The sequence below is a fragment of the Oryctolagus cuniculus genome, chromosome 19, assembly GCF_051225735.1.
Source record: "Oryctolagus cuniculus isolate XC-2025 breed Fujian yellow rabbit chromosome 19, ASM5122573v1, whole genome shotgun sequence".
In the NCBI taxonomy this organism is placed as follows: domain Eukaryota; kingdom Metazoa; phylum Chordata; class Mammalia; order Lagomorpha; family Leporidae; genus Oryctolagus; species Oryctolagus cuniculus.
In genome coordinates, this window is record NC_142885.1 from 8727884 (window position 1) to 8741666 (window position 13783).

Below are 13783 nucleotides of genomic sequence, written 5' to 3' on the forward strand. Positions count from 1 at the left end.
ACTTACAAAGATTTGGACAAACAGGAAAATAACAAGGATTATGAGATTCAGAGGCTCTTGCTGAAAACCACTTATTTTTAAAAGTAGCAGTACAAAAAAAAAATTAATGCAAAGTGTTAGAGGGCCTTCTTAGTAGCATTTAAAGAGGCCCTCAACTACACACAAACCACAGAACTGAAGTTCAGCTCTAAGACTAAACAGAATGAGAGAACTGCAGGAATGCCAGACTTCTCAGCTGAGCAAATCTAGCCAAAGTCAGTGCCAAAGGCTGTGGTGGGGAAGAGATGGGCCTACATGAGTAGCTGTATTGAATGCTTTAAATCCCTAGATTGCCCTGCATTCTGGCCCTGTGCAAGTAGCCCACGATGTTGGAATGCCTTAAGTGAGGCAGGCGTTGTACTGTGTTAACATAGTGTTGATGCCCAGAATCTGCTGCTGTCTGCTTACCTGTCTATCAGGTGTGTAGGGTGAAGACTCACCATCGGATCTGAGTGCAAGTGCTACCTTGTGAACAGAGGGCAGGGGTCACATCTAAGGAGCTACAGGGACTGATGCGTGTGCTGGTAGGGCTGGGGGACTATGAGAGTGGATCCTGACCAGGGAGCGTCATATTTAAAATCAGAAAGGGAAATCCTGACATGAGAGTACACTTCAAGTGACAAAACTCAACATTGGCAAGAGGGAGACGAGTCTAACACTGCTGTGATGATTCTTGAAAGCTCTGAAAAAGCAGTGGCCCAAAATGAAACGGTGATATCCAGGCTTGTGTGGCAGACTAAAGGGACTAAAGGCCCGTACATAGACAAAACGGGATGGCACTGCTGTAGTGAACCACCCAAACAACCCCTCACTGGCTGTGTTCTTCAGGAGGGCCTGAAGAGCACTGTTCACCAAGGTTGTAAGGAAGGCTTGCCATGAGGCCCATCAGCGTCACTGAAAAGCTTGCTGATAGTCATTTGCCAGGACTGATAGTAAGCGATGCTCATACACAGCTGGGCTCCCTAGAAGCAAAAGTGGTCACAGATTCTGGAATAACAGAAGCCAGGTACGAAAGAAAGCAAAGTGGGTGTAATTACTGTACTGGGCCGCAAGGCTGAGGGTGCAGATGGCAGACTGACCTCAGGGTTGTATGGAGATGGCTGAAATATCAGTTGCCTAATATAATTAGAAAAGAATGAGTGAACAGACATTTGGAGCCAACTGACCCAAGGAAAGGACACATCTTGGCCTAATTTGCAAGTGGAAGCCAACTCATGCCTAGAATCCATTGACTGAAGGTGAATCTAGTTCCCTTGAGGAAGGATCCTGCTACACCATGGCAAAGTATATGTAGTGTTTCCCCTATCTGACCTACAGAGGCCCATGGTCACCGAGGTAACCATACACTAGAAAAGTGAACACCATAGCTTCCCCATTTCCCTCCCTCCCCCTTAGAGTAGGGGCGTACAGGAGTTAGGTAATAAATGGAGTCCTCAGAACCCTTTTCATGAGCGGATGCTCCCCCAGAGTGTCTTCAGCACAGAACTGTTCATTGTAGTCAGTGTCTGGCTCCTTGAATGACCGCATGTGACTAGAGCTCACCAGCTTTTCCCGAGATGGCACATTAAAAAAAAAAAAAATGTCTGTTTTACTTAGGCCATTACATTCTGAGCCTATTTATTTTGGCATTTTAGCTGCCTCTAAAACAGCTGGTGCTAGTCAAACAGGACAAGATAGATTTTGCTACATAAAAATAAATTTTAAACTTCCATATGGAATACAGGCAAAGCTAAAATAGGAGAAAAATGTTTATACAGTACAGATGAGTCATTAATATCCATTCTGAAGAGAGCTCACACACATGAGGGAGAATGAGTATCTACCATCTGCTCATTTATTCCCTGAATGCCTGCAACAGCTGGGGCTGGGCCAGGCTGAAGCCAGGAACCCAGAACTCGGTCTGGTCTTTCAGGTGGAGCCATCATTTTCTGCCTTCCCGGGTGCACATTAGCAAGAAACAAATTAGAAGTAGGGCTGGGACTAGAACCTAGGCCCTCTTTTATGGGATGTGGGTGTCCTAAGTGGCATCTTAACTGCTATAAATACCTGCCCCTCTTATTTTTGACTACCTAGCATAGTTTAGAGTGTACATATAGAGCCAGTCTGGTTTTCTCATCACTTAATGCTTAAATTTCCCCAAAAGGGAAAAAAAATCAGAGGGAAAGAGAAAAAAAAGGCGGAGCCAGCTAGTTTTAAATAGTGAGTTCTTGGGGCCGGGGCTGTGGCATAGTGAGTAAAGCCGCTGCGTGCAGTGCAGGTATCCCATATGGGTGCCAGTTCAAGTCCCGGCTGCTCCTCTTCCGATCCAGCTCTCTGCTAATGGCCTGGGAAAGCAGTAGAAGATGGCCCAAGCCCTTAGGCCCCTGCACCCATGTGGGAGACCCGGAGGAGGCTCCTGGCTTTGGATTGGCACAGCTCCGACCACTGTGGCCAATTGATGAGTGGACCAGTGGATGGAAAACCTCTGTCTCTGCCTCTCTTTCTGTGTAACTCTTGACTTTCAAATAAATAAATAATTTTTTTTTTTTAATAGTGAATTCTCTGCTTTCCCAGGCATGTTAGCAGGGAGCTGGAAGTGGAGCAGCCAGGACTCTAACCAGTGCCCATTTGGGATGCTGGCTCTGCTGGTGGAGGCTTAACCTTCTATGCCACAGTGCCAGCCCCTATTTTACATTTTTCAAATGATCCCGGCACCTCAACTTCAGACTGTCTCCTCCACTGGCTGGGTATATACAGTCCTCACAGTTCTTACCCTGAAATTTAATTCTTAATGCTTGCAAACCTTATCAAAACTAGATACATCCTAGCCGGCGCCGTGGCTCAATAGGCTAATCCTCCACCTTGCGGCGCCGGCACACCGGGTTCTAGTCCCAGTCGGGGCACCGGATTCTGTCCCGGTTGCCCCTCTTCCAGGCCAGCTCTCTGCTATGGCCAGGGAGTGCAGTGGAGGATGGCCCAGGTGCTTGGGCCCTGCACCCCATGGGAGACCAGGAAAAGCACCTGGCTCCTGGCTCCTGCCATCGGATCAGCGCGGTGCGCCGGCTGCAGCGGCGGCCATTGGAGGGTGAACCAACGGCAAAAGGAAGACCTTTCTCTCTCTGTCTCTCTCTCTCACTGTCCACTCTGCCTATCAAAAAAAAAAAACAAAAAAAAAAAAAACAAAAAAAAAAAAACAAAACTAGATACATCCTCTAGAATAAGGACTGTCTTTTGCTTTCATTGTTGCCCTTAAGTCACCTAACAAAGTTGCTGCAGTTAATTTAAGAAAACTCAATATAGGCCTGGCATTTCAATTCCTGAAGGGCATGTATTTATAGATTTCACTGTGACAGGCTATTTATCAAGCATCTGAATAGAGGAATACTGTAGCAGTGAAAGTTTAAAATACAGAAACAGACATGTCCACAGGTAAGTCACATACATGGTTCCCATTATACCTCCTGTAACCAACCTATTTCTCCAGCAAACAGTCATGTTCACAGTGTATTCTCCACAATTCATCTATCAATTGCCTATAATCTGCTTAGCGCTGGCCTGTAAAATCAATGTTTTCCTCGGTCTTCTACCACTTAGCTTCTGTCAATAACGGAAGCATCTTTCTTGCTAGGAAATGGAGGCAAGGTGTTATCTAGGCTTCCTTTTCACAGGTAACTTGAGCCTACCATAGAATTCCCGAATTGGAAGGGCCCTTGAGATAATCTCATTTATGTGACTTAGGATCGATTTTTTTAAAAGATTTATCTTTATTTGAAAGGCAGATGATAGAGATGGGAGGAGAGAAGGAGAGAGAGAGATCTTCCATCTCTTGGTTCACTACCCAAATACCCCCAACACCAGAACTCGGCTAGCCGGAAGCCAGGCACGCCATCAGGGTTTCCTCTGTGGGTGGCAGGGGCAAGTACGTGAGCCAAGGACAAGTACTTCTGCCTTCCAGACCCACCAGCAGGAAGGTGGCTCGGCTCGAACTAGGCACTGCAACACGGGGAGGCAGGAGCCCCACGCAAAGGCTTAACCCGCTGCGCCCACGCCCACCCCTACTCGGGATCGACGTTAAGCCTGGAGTCTAAGCTTCGTCCCAGATCGCCCTGCTCAGCGGCAGAGCGAGCACTGGTCTCCCAGAGGCCCAGCTCTCCACCGTGACACCCACCACCTCCCCCACTCTGCTACTCACCCCGCTCAGTCAAGCGGCGACCGAAAGCCCAGCCGGTGTCCGAAGGGGCTCACGAAACAGGCCATCACAAAGTCCTGCAACTCAAAGGCAAAACGCCAACAGCAGTCTGATACTGCAGACACTCCGTTAACCCCTGCCGTCGGTGGCGGGTTCCGGGTGAACAGCCGATCTGCAGCACCTGAGGCTGGTCAGGCCCCCCGGAACTTGGTCTTCCGGAACCCAGAGATGACACCAGGGTCACCTTGTCCCCGAGCCCTCGGGGTGCAAACCCAGGACGCCAGGGCACAGGAGGGGCACGCGGACTGCCTTTCCCGGTCCCACAGCATCTCGCCTTCCCTCCGGGACCCGGTGCTGTCGCTGAGCGGAAACAGCGCCGCCCACTGCCGAGGCTCGGCCGAAGGGCAGGGACGGGCTCCCACGCCCGGTCTGCGGGCCGTCGGGCTCAGGGCGACCGTGGAACACGACGACTGTCCGCACCGGTCGCACCCGCCTCTCACCGTGGATCGCCGGGCCGTCTGAGGCGCTGAGGTATCCAAGGCGCTGAATTCCGAGCGTCCCGGAAGCGCCAGGAACCGGAAGTGCGTCACATCCGTCTTCCGGGACTGCGCTCCGCTCCGGCGTACTCTCTAGGAACGCGGGAGGACTCTGCGTCGGTGTTCTCAAAGCTGTCGCCGGTGGCTTTGAGAATCCGGTTCCTCAGCTTCTGGGCCCGGAGGACGTGTAGGGGCAGAGAAGAGGGGATCAGGTTTCCCTGGCTACTACCTTGCTCAGATGCTTACACTTTTCTTGTTTTCTTACTGATGCCAGTAAGTGCGGTAACTGACACACGGGTGTAGACAGACGAAGGCCAAGGATAAATGGTTTTCCAGACCCGAGTGCTTGCTGCTTATTTGTGTATTGGCAGTCGGAAAGTCAGTATTTTCCTTTTTAATTTTTAATTTTATTTTATTTATTTGAAAGACAGAGCTACAGAGAGAGGTAGAGACAGAGAGAGAGGTCTTCCATCCAATGGTTCACTCCCCCAGATGGCCACAATGGCTGGAGCTGCGCCGATCCAAAGCCAGGAGCCAGGAGCTTCTTCCAGGTCTCCCACGCAGGTGCAGGGGCCCACAGACTTGGGTCATCATCTACTGCTTTCCCAGGCCATAGCAGAGAGCTGGATCGGAAGAGGAGCAGCCAGGACTAGAACAGATATCCCTATGGGGTGCTGGCGCTTCAGGCCAAGGCTGGGGCCTTAACCCGCTGCACCACAGCGCTCCGGCCTGGAAAGTCAGTATTTTCAAAGACTTGATCTATGGGCAAAGGTGTTCTTTGCAGCGTTAGTTATAGGATCCAGAGCTGGGCTAATGTTCCCAGGGAGTTTTCAGAGCAACAATAGGGAGATTACCCATAGTGAGTTGAATTCTGTGGCACATTCGCTGTCACTGTCATAACCATCATGATGGCTTCTAGCGGTACTTCCTGAGTAGGTCGAGTATAACCTCACCTTTGGGCGGGCTGTTGACCTGGTGGTGGTTAAGACTCAGGTTAAGATTCCTGCGTCTCATATGAGAGTGCCTGGTTTGAGTTCTATTCCTGCTTCTGATTCTCATAGAATGTGCACCCTGGGAGGCAGCAGGTGATGGCTCAACACCTGGGTCGCTGTCATCCATGTACTAGACCTAGATCGAGTTCTTGGCTTCTGACTTCAGTCTGGTCTGACTCAAGCTGTGCAGGCATTAGCAAGGGGGTTGGGGAAGAAGATCTCTGTCCATCTCTGTTTCTCTCTCTCTCTCTGCCTTTCAAATAAATAAAGATAAAACACAATAACTTCACCTTTCATAAATCGTGGACTGAGACCCTGAATGGCTGTGACATGAAGTTCTGAGACAAGTGTATGATCAAGTACAACAATGGAAAATTGAACAAAAGAAACAGCCACCTACTACATACAGAGCCTAAAGGTAACCAGGAGGTAACCTGAGCTGCCTTCTAAGCCCTGACTAACGTTCCATTCCTTATGGGGTTAGAGCTTGCTGAGGTTGCCACTGTTTCTTTCTTCTTCCTTGTGACTCTTTTCAATCATGCGTTTGCGTGCGTCTGCACTGTTGTCACCAGATGACTCTAAACTAGGCCCCTGTTGAAATCATATTCTCAGAACGTGTTCCTACAGATACATCTTCGTATTTCCTCCCAGTGTCACAAGTCATCTCTAAGAGCCATCACATTGTTATGCATTCCATTTTTCTTCTTGTTTAAACTGGTTTCTCCTCCCCATCCCCTGTCTCTGTTCTTATCATGAAGTGCCTGATGTGTCCAGGAAGGTAGGTTATTGAGTGCAGTTGGCTGGGTCTAAGTGTTTGTATTTCTGTGGTGCATGTGGCAGGGACTGTGGGGCCATTGTATTAACTCCTTTCTTGGCGCCAGTGCTGTGGCATAGTGGGTAGAGCCATCACCTGCAGTGCCGGCATCCTATATGGGCGCTGGTTCGAGGCCCGGCTGCTCCACTTCCAATCCAGCTCTCTGCTATGGCCTGGGGAAGCAGTAGAAGATGGCCCAAGTCCTTGGATCCCAGCACCCGCGTGGCAGACCTGGAAGAAGCTCCTGGCTCCTTGCTTCGGATCAGCGTAGCTCTAGCCATTGCAGCCAATTGGGGAGTGAACCAGTGGATGGAAGACTTCTCTCTCTCTGCCTCTCCTTTGCTCTCTGTGTTAACTCTGACTTTCAAATAAATAAATAAATCTTTAAAAAAATAATAACTCCTTTCTTTATTTACTGATCTACTGGCAGGAAGAGCCCAAAGAGGCCTAGTGTTCTTCAGTCTGCAGTTCATTGTAACATCTAATATATGTCCTAGAGAAAGTGTTTCCCCTGGGAATCAGGACCATAACCCGACAGACTCTAGATTTTGAACATAGGAGGCACAAATGGGTTCTGGAGTATGATAGTACTGGGTCTATCCTATTCCAGCTCCTTGGTTTCTGAACAAATGTGGTCCCGCTGTTGGAGACAAAATACCACTCATGCATATTGATTCCAGGCATGTTAATGCATGCTCTGTATTCTGAAGGGCAGCTCCCCAGCTTTCCAGGGTGTTATAGTTCAGCCAGCAATTTAGCTGGATCTTCAACAGCCATTCCTCAATTCTCTGGCCAGCTGCCTCTGGATGATGGTGGGTCACAGGCTCATTGTCACATTGCCTTGTCTAGCGAATGGGTTCTTCAGTTTATGTCAAAAGATAAGGCATAGCCGGCGCCACAGCTCACTAGGCTAATCCTCAGCCTTGCGGCGCCAGCACACCAGGTTCTAGTCCTGGTTGGGGCGCTGGATTCTGTCCCGGTTGCCCCTCTTCCAGGCCAGCTCTCTGCTGTGGCCCGGGAAGGCAGTGGAGGATGGCCCAAGTGCTTGGGCCCTGCACCCCATGGGAGACCAGGAGAAGTACCTGGCTCCTGCCATCGGATCAGCAGGGTGTGCCGGCTGCAGCGGCCATTGGAGAGTGAACCAACGGCAAAGGAAGACCTTTCTCTCTGTCTCTCTCTCTCACTGTCCACTCTGCCTGTAAAAAAAAAAAAAAAAAGATAAGGCATAGTGCATGCCCTCAAATTGTGAGGCAAAGCAGTTGGGGAACACAAGCCCATATTTAGAGCATGTATCTATCCTGGCAAAAAACAAATTGCACTCAACCAGGTGGTAACTGGTGTCCCCAGGGCTCCGTGTCAGTCTCTAATCCTGCGAGGTCTCTAGTGCCGGCAGATCAGACACTGCAGTGGTAGGAGTTTTATCAGCCTTGGTAAGAGGTAGCCCATATGGTTGGAAACATGCACAGCCTCCGCCCTTCCACCACAGTCTCTTTGTTCCTGAGCCAATTGCATAAGCACTTGAATAGCCCCTGACCAACAAGCCAAACCAGTTATTGCCCAAGTCATTGGATGTCTGTACCTTAGGTTACCACTGCTGAGACAGGATGTGCATGACTAAACGTACTACTGCTGGGGGGGGGGCGGGATTTTCTTTCTTTTTTCTTTTTACAGGCAGAGTGGACAGTGAGAGAGAGAGAGAGGGAGAGAGAGAGAGAAAGGTCTTCCTTTTGCCGTTGGTTCACCCTCCAATGGCCGCCGCGGCCAGCGCGCTGCAGGCCTATCCGAAGGCAGGAGCCAGGAGCCAGGTGCTTCTCCTGGTCTCCCATGGGGTGCAGGGCCCAAGCACTTGGGCCATCCTCCATTGCCTTCCCGGGCCACAGCAGAGAGCTGGCCTGGAAGAGGGGCAACCGGGATAGAATCTGGAGTCCCGACCAGGACTAGAACCCGGTGTGCCAGCGCTGCAAGGCAGAGGATTAGCCTAGTTAGCCGCGGCACTGGCCTGGGGGGAGAATTTTCATTACCATTGTCCTTCAGAGCAAGCTTTGAGTGGGACTGAACACCCAAAATATCTTAATTGGATCAAGTCTCCGCTCTATCATTCACTTATGACTTTGGTGCTTAAAGTCTGCATGATGTGGGAACTAAATCATGCTTATATCAAGGTCGTCCCAGGATGGGGTGGGCCTTCAATCTAAATGATTTCCTTGTAAAAAGGAGAGAGGCAGGTATTTGACCTAGTGGTTAAGATGCTGGCTAGATGGGGCCGGCGCTGTGGCGTAGCGGGTAAATCTGCCACCTGCAGTGCCGGCATCCCATGTAGGCGCCAGTTCAAGTCCTGGCTGCTCCACTCTGATCCAGCTTTCTGCTAATGGCCTGGGAAAACAGTGGAAGATGGCCCAAGTCCTTGGGGCCCTGAACCCACGTGGGAGACCCAGAAGAAGCTCCTGGCTCCTGGCTTCGGATCAGCACAGCTCTGGCAGTTGCAGCCATCTGGGGCGTGAACCAGCAGATGGAAGACCGACCTCTCTCTCTCTTTCTCTGCCTCTCTTTCTATCTGTGTGTGTAACTCTTTCAAATAAATAAATAAATCTTAAACAAAAAAAGATGCTGGTTAGAATACCCACATGTCATATCAGAGTGCTTGGGTTTGATTTTCAGCTCTGGCTCCAGATTCCAGCTCCCTGCTAGCTGAGTGTTTTTCTCTGAATTCATGGCTTCCATCTTAAGCCTGACTCAGTCCTACTGTTATGGGCATTTGGGGAGGGAACCAGATGATATGAGCTCTCTAGCTAATCTCTATCTCTATCTCTAGCCCTATCCCCTTTGTCTATCTTTCTGCATCTGAAGTAAATAGATAACACTTAAAAAAAAAAAAAAAAAAAGCTGGACACAGCACCCAGGAAGAATGCAGAGTGAAGATGAAGACAAAGATTGTGAAGCGAAGGAATGCCGGAAGCTGGAGAGGCATGGACAGACCCTTCCTCACAGCCCCCAGAGGCATGGACAGACCCTTCCTCACAGCCCCCAGGGGCATGGACAGACCCTTCCTCACAGCCCCCAGGGGCATGGACAGACCCTTCCTCACAGCCCCCAGAGGAAACCACACCTTGATTTCTGATTTTAGCCTCCAAAACTGGGAGGCACTCCATTTCTGTTGTTTAAGCTCATCAGTTTATGGTACGTTGTTATGGCAGCCATGGAAAACTAACACACTCTCCTACTGGGGGCTTTCCTTACACTCCGTACAGCATTTGTATCCAGCAGAGACACTTTGGAACCATTGGATTTGCGAGTAAACTTGCGTGGCTACCTGGACTTACTGTAGAGACTTCTGTTGCTCTAAGCCCCTTCAAATGAATGGAAATCCCCAGGTCACATGACAATGGGTTGCAATAGTTTTCCTCTGTGTGGCATATATGGCCTCCAGTATCCAAAGAGGCTCCTCAAGCATGTGCTAATTTAATTGGGATTAGAGGGTGCAGGTGAGACAACTGTCCTTTACCATGCGGTGATGTCCTTACGTGCCCCAGACCACCGGCCCCTTCTCCCTCAAGCCTTCACCGATTGGACAGGCTCCTGAATCTTCAGGTTTATGTATTGCCCTACTGGTTATTTGTCTAGGACATCCAGAATCCTTGCCACTTCTGTCCACTGGACAAATAGTATTTGTCACCAATATCATGAAGCAGCATGAAGGTTGGATACAAGTTTCCTGAGAACAGGTACCAGGATCCTACTCTTTTCCCTGAACTGGCTCCGAGTTTAACCCAGGTAACCTGCTGAGGCCGCACACGTAGTCTCCTTTGCATTATTGCCATGGGTATAAACAGATCCTAGGCCTTATTTTCAGTTCGGCCTGGCTACCTTGATAATTTATCAAAAATCAGCGTAGATAGATAGATAAAGATTTATTTCTAAACTTTTTATTCCACTCCATAGATCCGTCTCTTAAAAAATTGAAAAAAAATTGAGAGAATGAGAGCGAGAGAGAGAGAAAGAAAGATACCATCTGCTAGCTCACCTCCCAGATGCCTGAAGCTAACACTGAATTGGGCTCAGGAGCTGGAATCACAGCCCAGGTCTCCCACATGGGTGGCAGGATCCCAGTTATTTGAGCCATTACTGCTGCCTACCAGGGTCTGCATTGGTAGGAAACTAGACTCAGGTGCCTGAGACAGGAAATTGAATCCCGGCACTCTGATGTGGGACTTGGGTTTCCTTCCTTCCTTACTCCCTCCCTCCCTCCCACCCTCCCTCTCTCTCCCTCTCTCTTTCTCTCTCTCCCTCTCTCTCTCTTTTATTAAAGATATATTTTATTTATTTGAAAGAGTTACACAGAGAGAGGAGAGGCAGAGAGAGAGAGAGTGGTCTTCTATATGCTGGTTCACTCCCCAGTTGGCTGCAATAGCCAGAGCTGAGCCGATCTGAAGCCAGGAGTCAGGAGCTTCCTCCGAGGAAGGGGTGCAGGGGCCCAAGGACTTGGGTCATCTTCCACTGCACTCCCGGGCCACAGCAGAGTGCTGGCCTGGAAGAGGGGCAACCGGGACAGAATCCGGTGCCCCGACTGGGACTAGAACCTGGGGTGACGGCGCCGCAGGTGGAGGATTAGCCTAGTGAGCCACAGTGCCGGCCAAGGTCTTGGGTTTCTTAACCACTAGGCTAGACACCTCCAAATGCAAATTCTGAATCCTTAATATATAAACTACATAAACTTTAAATCAAACCCCTGCCTCCCATCATCTTACTCACGCTCACCAGTGTCTGCACTTTTTCTTCCCTGTTTACTGCTAATTTGTTTGCTTCTTGCCGTAGCATGAAGAGAGCAGGAACCTTGGCTATCTCATTCCTCCTTAATGCTCAAGGGCCTAGAATATGTGTGCTGCATATTCACACTAAATAAATGAATGCACACTGGCAGGTTCAAGGATCTCTAGAGACCTGCAATCACGGTTATAATAACTAAGCCCAGATTACCTCGCAGTGTGTCCTCCACAGAAGCCCTCCCCTGCAGCAGAACCCAATGCGACATCTTAGGGCACGTGCACTCTGCAGAACGCAACCCGGGAAATGATGTCCCAGTCTTTCAATCAACCAGGCCCAGCAGGGAAGCCCTGACCAGGGAATGACTCCCACACAGGCATCCTGCAGGGAAGGGCACAGTGACTCTCTGCTCAGCTGTTGCATTGCCGGGTCCTCTCTACTAGTCCAGGCATCTCTCTTCATCCACAAATCTCCAAAATGTGAACTGACAACAATTAGATAATTAACTGAGTGGGAGCTTTCTGTCTGTCTGTCTCTCTCTCTCTCTCTCTCTATATATATATATATATAAATAATACCACATATATATGTGTGTGTGTATATATATGCATATATATACACGTGGGTTTTTTATTAAACACTTTTGTTTAGTGTGCAGCTCTTGTACTTTTGGGGGTATCATGCAATATTTCAACACATGTATACACTATAAACTGGTCAAATCAAGCCATCAGTATTGCTGCTTCTTTACCTGTTATTTATCTTTGGAGTGCATCAGCACCTCTCTTCCAGTTCTTTCTATAGTATATGAAATGATTCTGAATGTATCTTCCAGCATATAATACGTATATTATATATCAAGATGCTTGATTTTTGTATAATGACTATTAGTTTCCTATTGGTGGTATATTACCCCAGATTTAGTGTCTTAAACCACAAAAGTTTACTACCTTCGAGTTCAGAAGGTCAGCAGTCTAACATGGGTCAACAGGGCTACATTTTCTTCTGCATCCTCTTGGAGAGGATTAATTTCCCTGCCTTTCCCCCCTTCTAGGGGGCTGCCTGCCTGCCTCAGCTCCCAGCGTGTTTTCCATCATCTTCAGAGCTAGCTAGTGTAACACTTCCAAACTTCTGTCTAGGGACTGATGATGCTGGCAGCCAGTATCAGAGCAGAGCTTTGAGTCCCGGCTGCTCGGCTTCCTACCCAGCTTCCTGGGAAGGCAGTGGAAGGTGGCCCTGGGGCCCCTGCCACGTATGGGAGGATAGGATGGAGTGGCTGGCTCCTGGCTCCAGCTTGGCCCACCTCTGGCTGTTGTGGCTGGCTATGTGGGGAGTGAACCTCTCACCCCCTGTCTCTCTCTCTGTCACTCTCTCTTAAAAATAAATAAATATTTTTTAAGTGAAAGAAAAATATTTCTCTAATACTCCTACCTCCCTTTTATAAGGACTCTTATGGTTGCCCTCACTGGATAATCCATAATAATCTTCCTGCCTCATAGTCCTTAACATAGTCATGTCTTTAAAGTCCCCTTTTGCTGTGGAAGGTAAATCTTTCCAGGTTCCAGAGAGCAGGACTTGGAGATGTTTGGGGAGCTATGATTCCACCTGCCATAATGACCTGGTAACTTAAAATCTTGATAACTTAAAAAAATTATTTATTTATTTATTTGACAGAGTTATATAGAGAGATGAATATATAGGGAGTTTTCCATCCACTGGTTCACTCACCAAATGGCTACAATGACTGGGGCTGGGCCAGGCGGAAGTCAGGAGCCAAGAGATTGTTCCAGTTCTGCCACATGGGTGCAGGGGTCCAAGGACTTGGGCCATCCTCTGCTGGCAGCTTTACCTGCTACACCACAACACCCACCCCGATAGCTCTTTTTTTTTTTTTTAAGATTTATTTATTTATTTGAAAGAGTTACACAGAGAGAGAAGCAGAGAGAGAGAGAGAGAGAGAGAGAGAGAGAGATCCTCCATCTGCTGATTCACTCCCCAGATGGCCGCGACAACCAGAGCTGAGCCGATCTGAAGCCAGGAGCCAGGAGCTTCTTCTGGGTCTCCCACATGGATGCAGGGGCCCAAGGACCTGGGCAATCCTCGCTGCCCCCTCCCCCCCAATAGCTCTTTTTAAAGGAGAAGTTTGGCTAGGTGTTTTTCTTGTTTTTTGGTAAATGCCTTAGAATTTTTTATATTTTAAAAGTATCTCTGGATTCAGAATATCATTGGTGCTTCCATCCACTGGTTTACTCCCCAAATGTCTGCAACAGCTGGGGCTAGGCCAGGCTGCAGCCAAGAGCTCCATCTGAGTCTTCCACACTGATGAATGGGACCCAAGCACTTGGGCCATCTTGGACTGCTTTCCCAGGCGTGTTAACAGGGAGCTGGATCAGAAGTGGGGCAGCTGGGACTGGCACTGGTGCACATATGGGATGCTGGCATCACAGTGGCAGCTTTACGCTCTATGCCATAG

At 49.0% G+C, this 13783-nt stretch overlaps 1 long non-coding RNA gene across 1 annotated transcript in view; it reads right to left on the minus strand.

Annotated features, from left to right (window-relative positions):
* LOC138846988 (uncharacterized) overlaps positions 1–4847 on the minus strand; it is a 7788-nt gene extending 2941 nt beyond the window's left edge. Inside the window, exons 1-2 of the long non-coding RNA XR_016225806.1 lie at positions 4708–4847; positions 4211–4284 (exon numbers count right to left, since the gene is read on the minus strand). This is a non-coding gene — a long non-coding RNA (uncharacterized LOC138846988). The remainder of the gene's footprint in view (positions 1–4210; positions 4285–4707) is intronic.
* Between the last annotated feature and the right edge of the window lie 8936 nt (positions 4848–13783).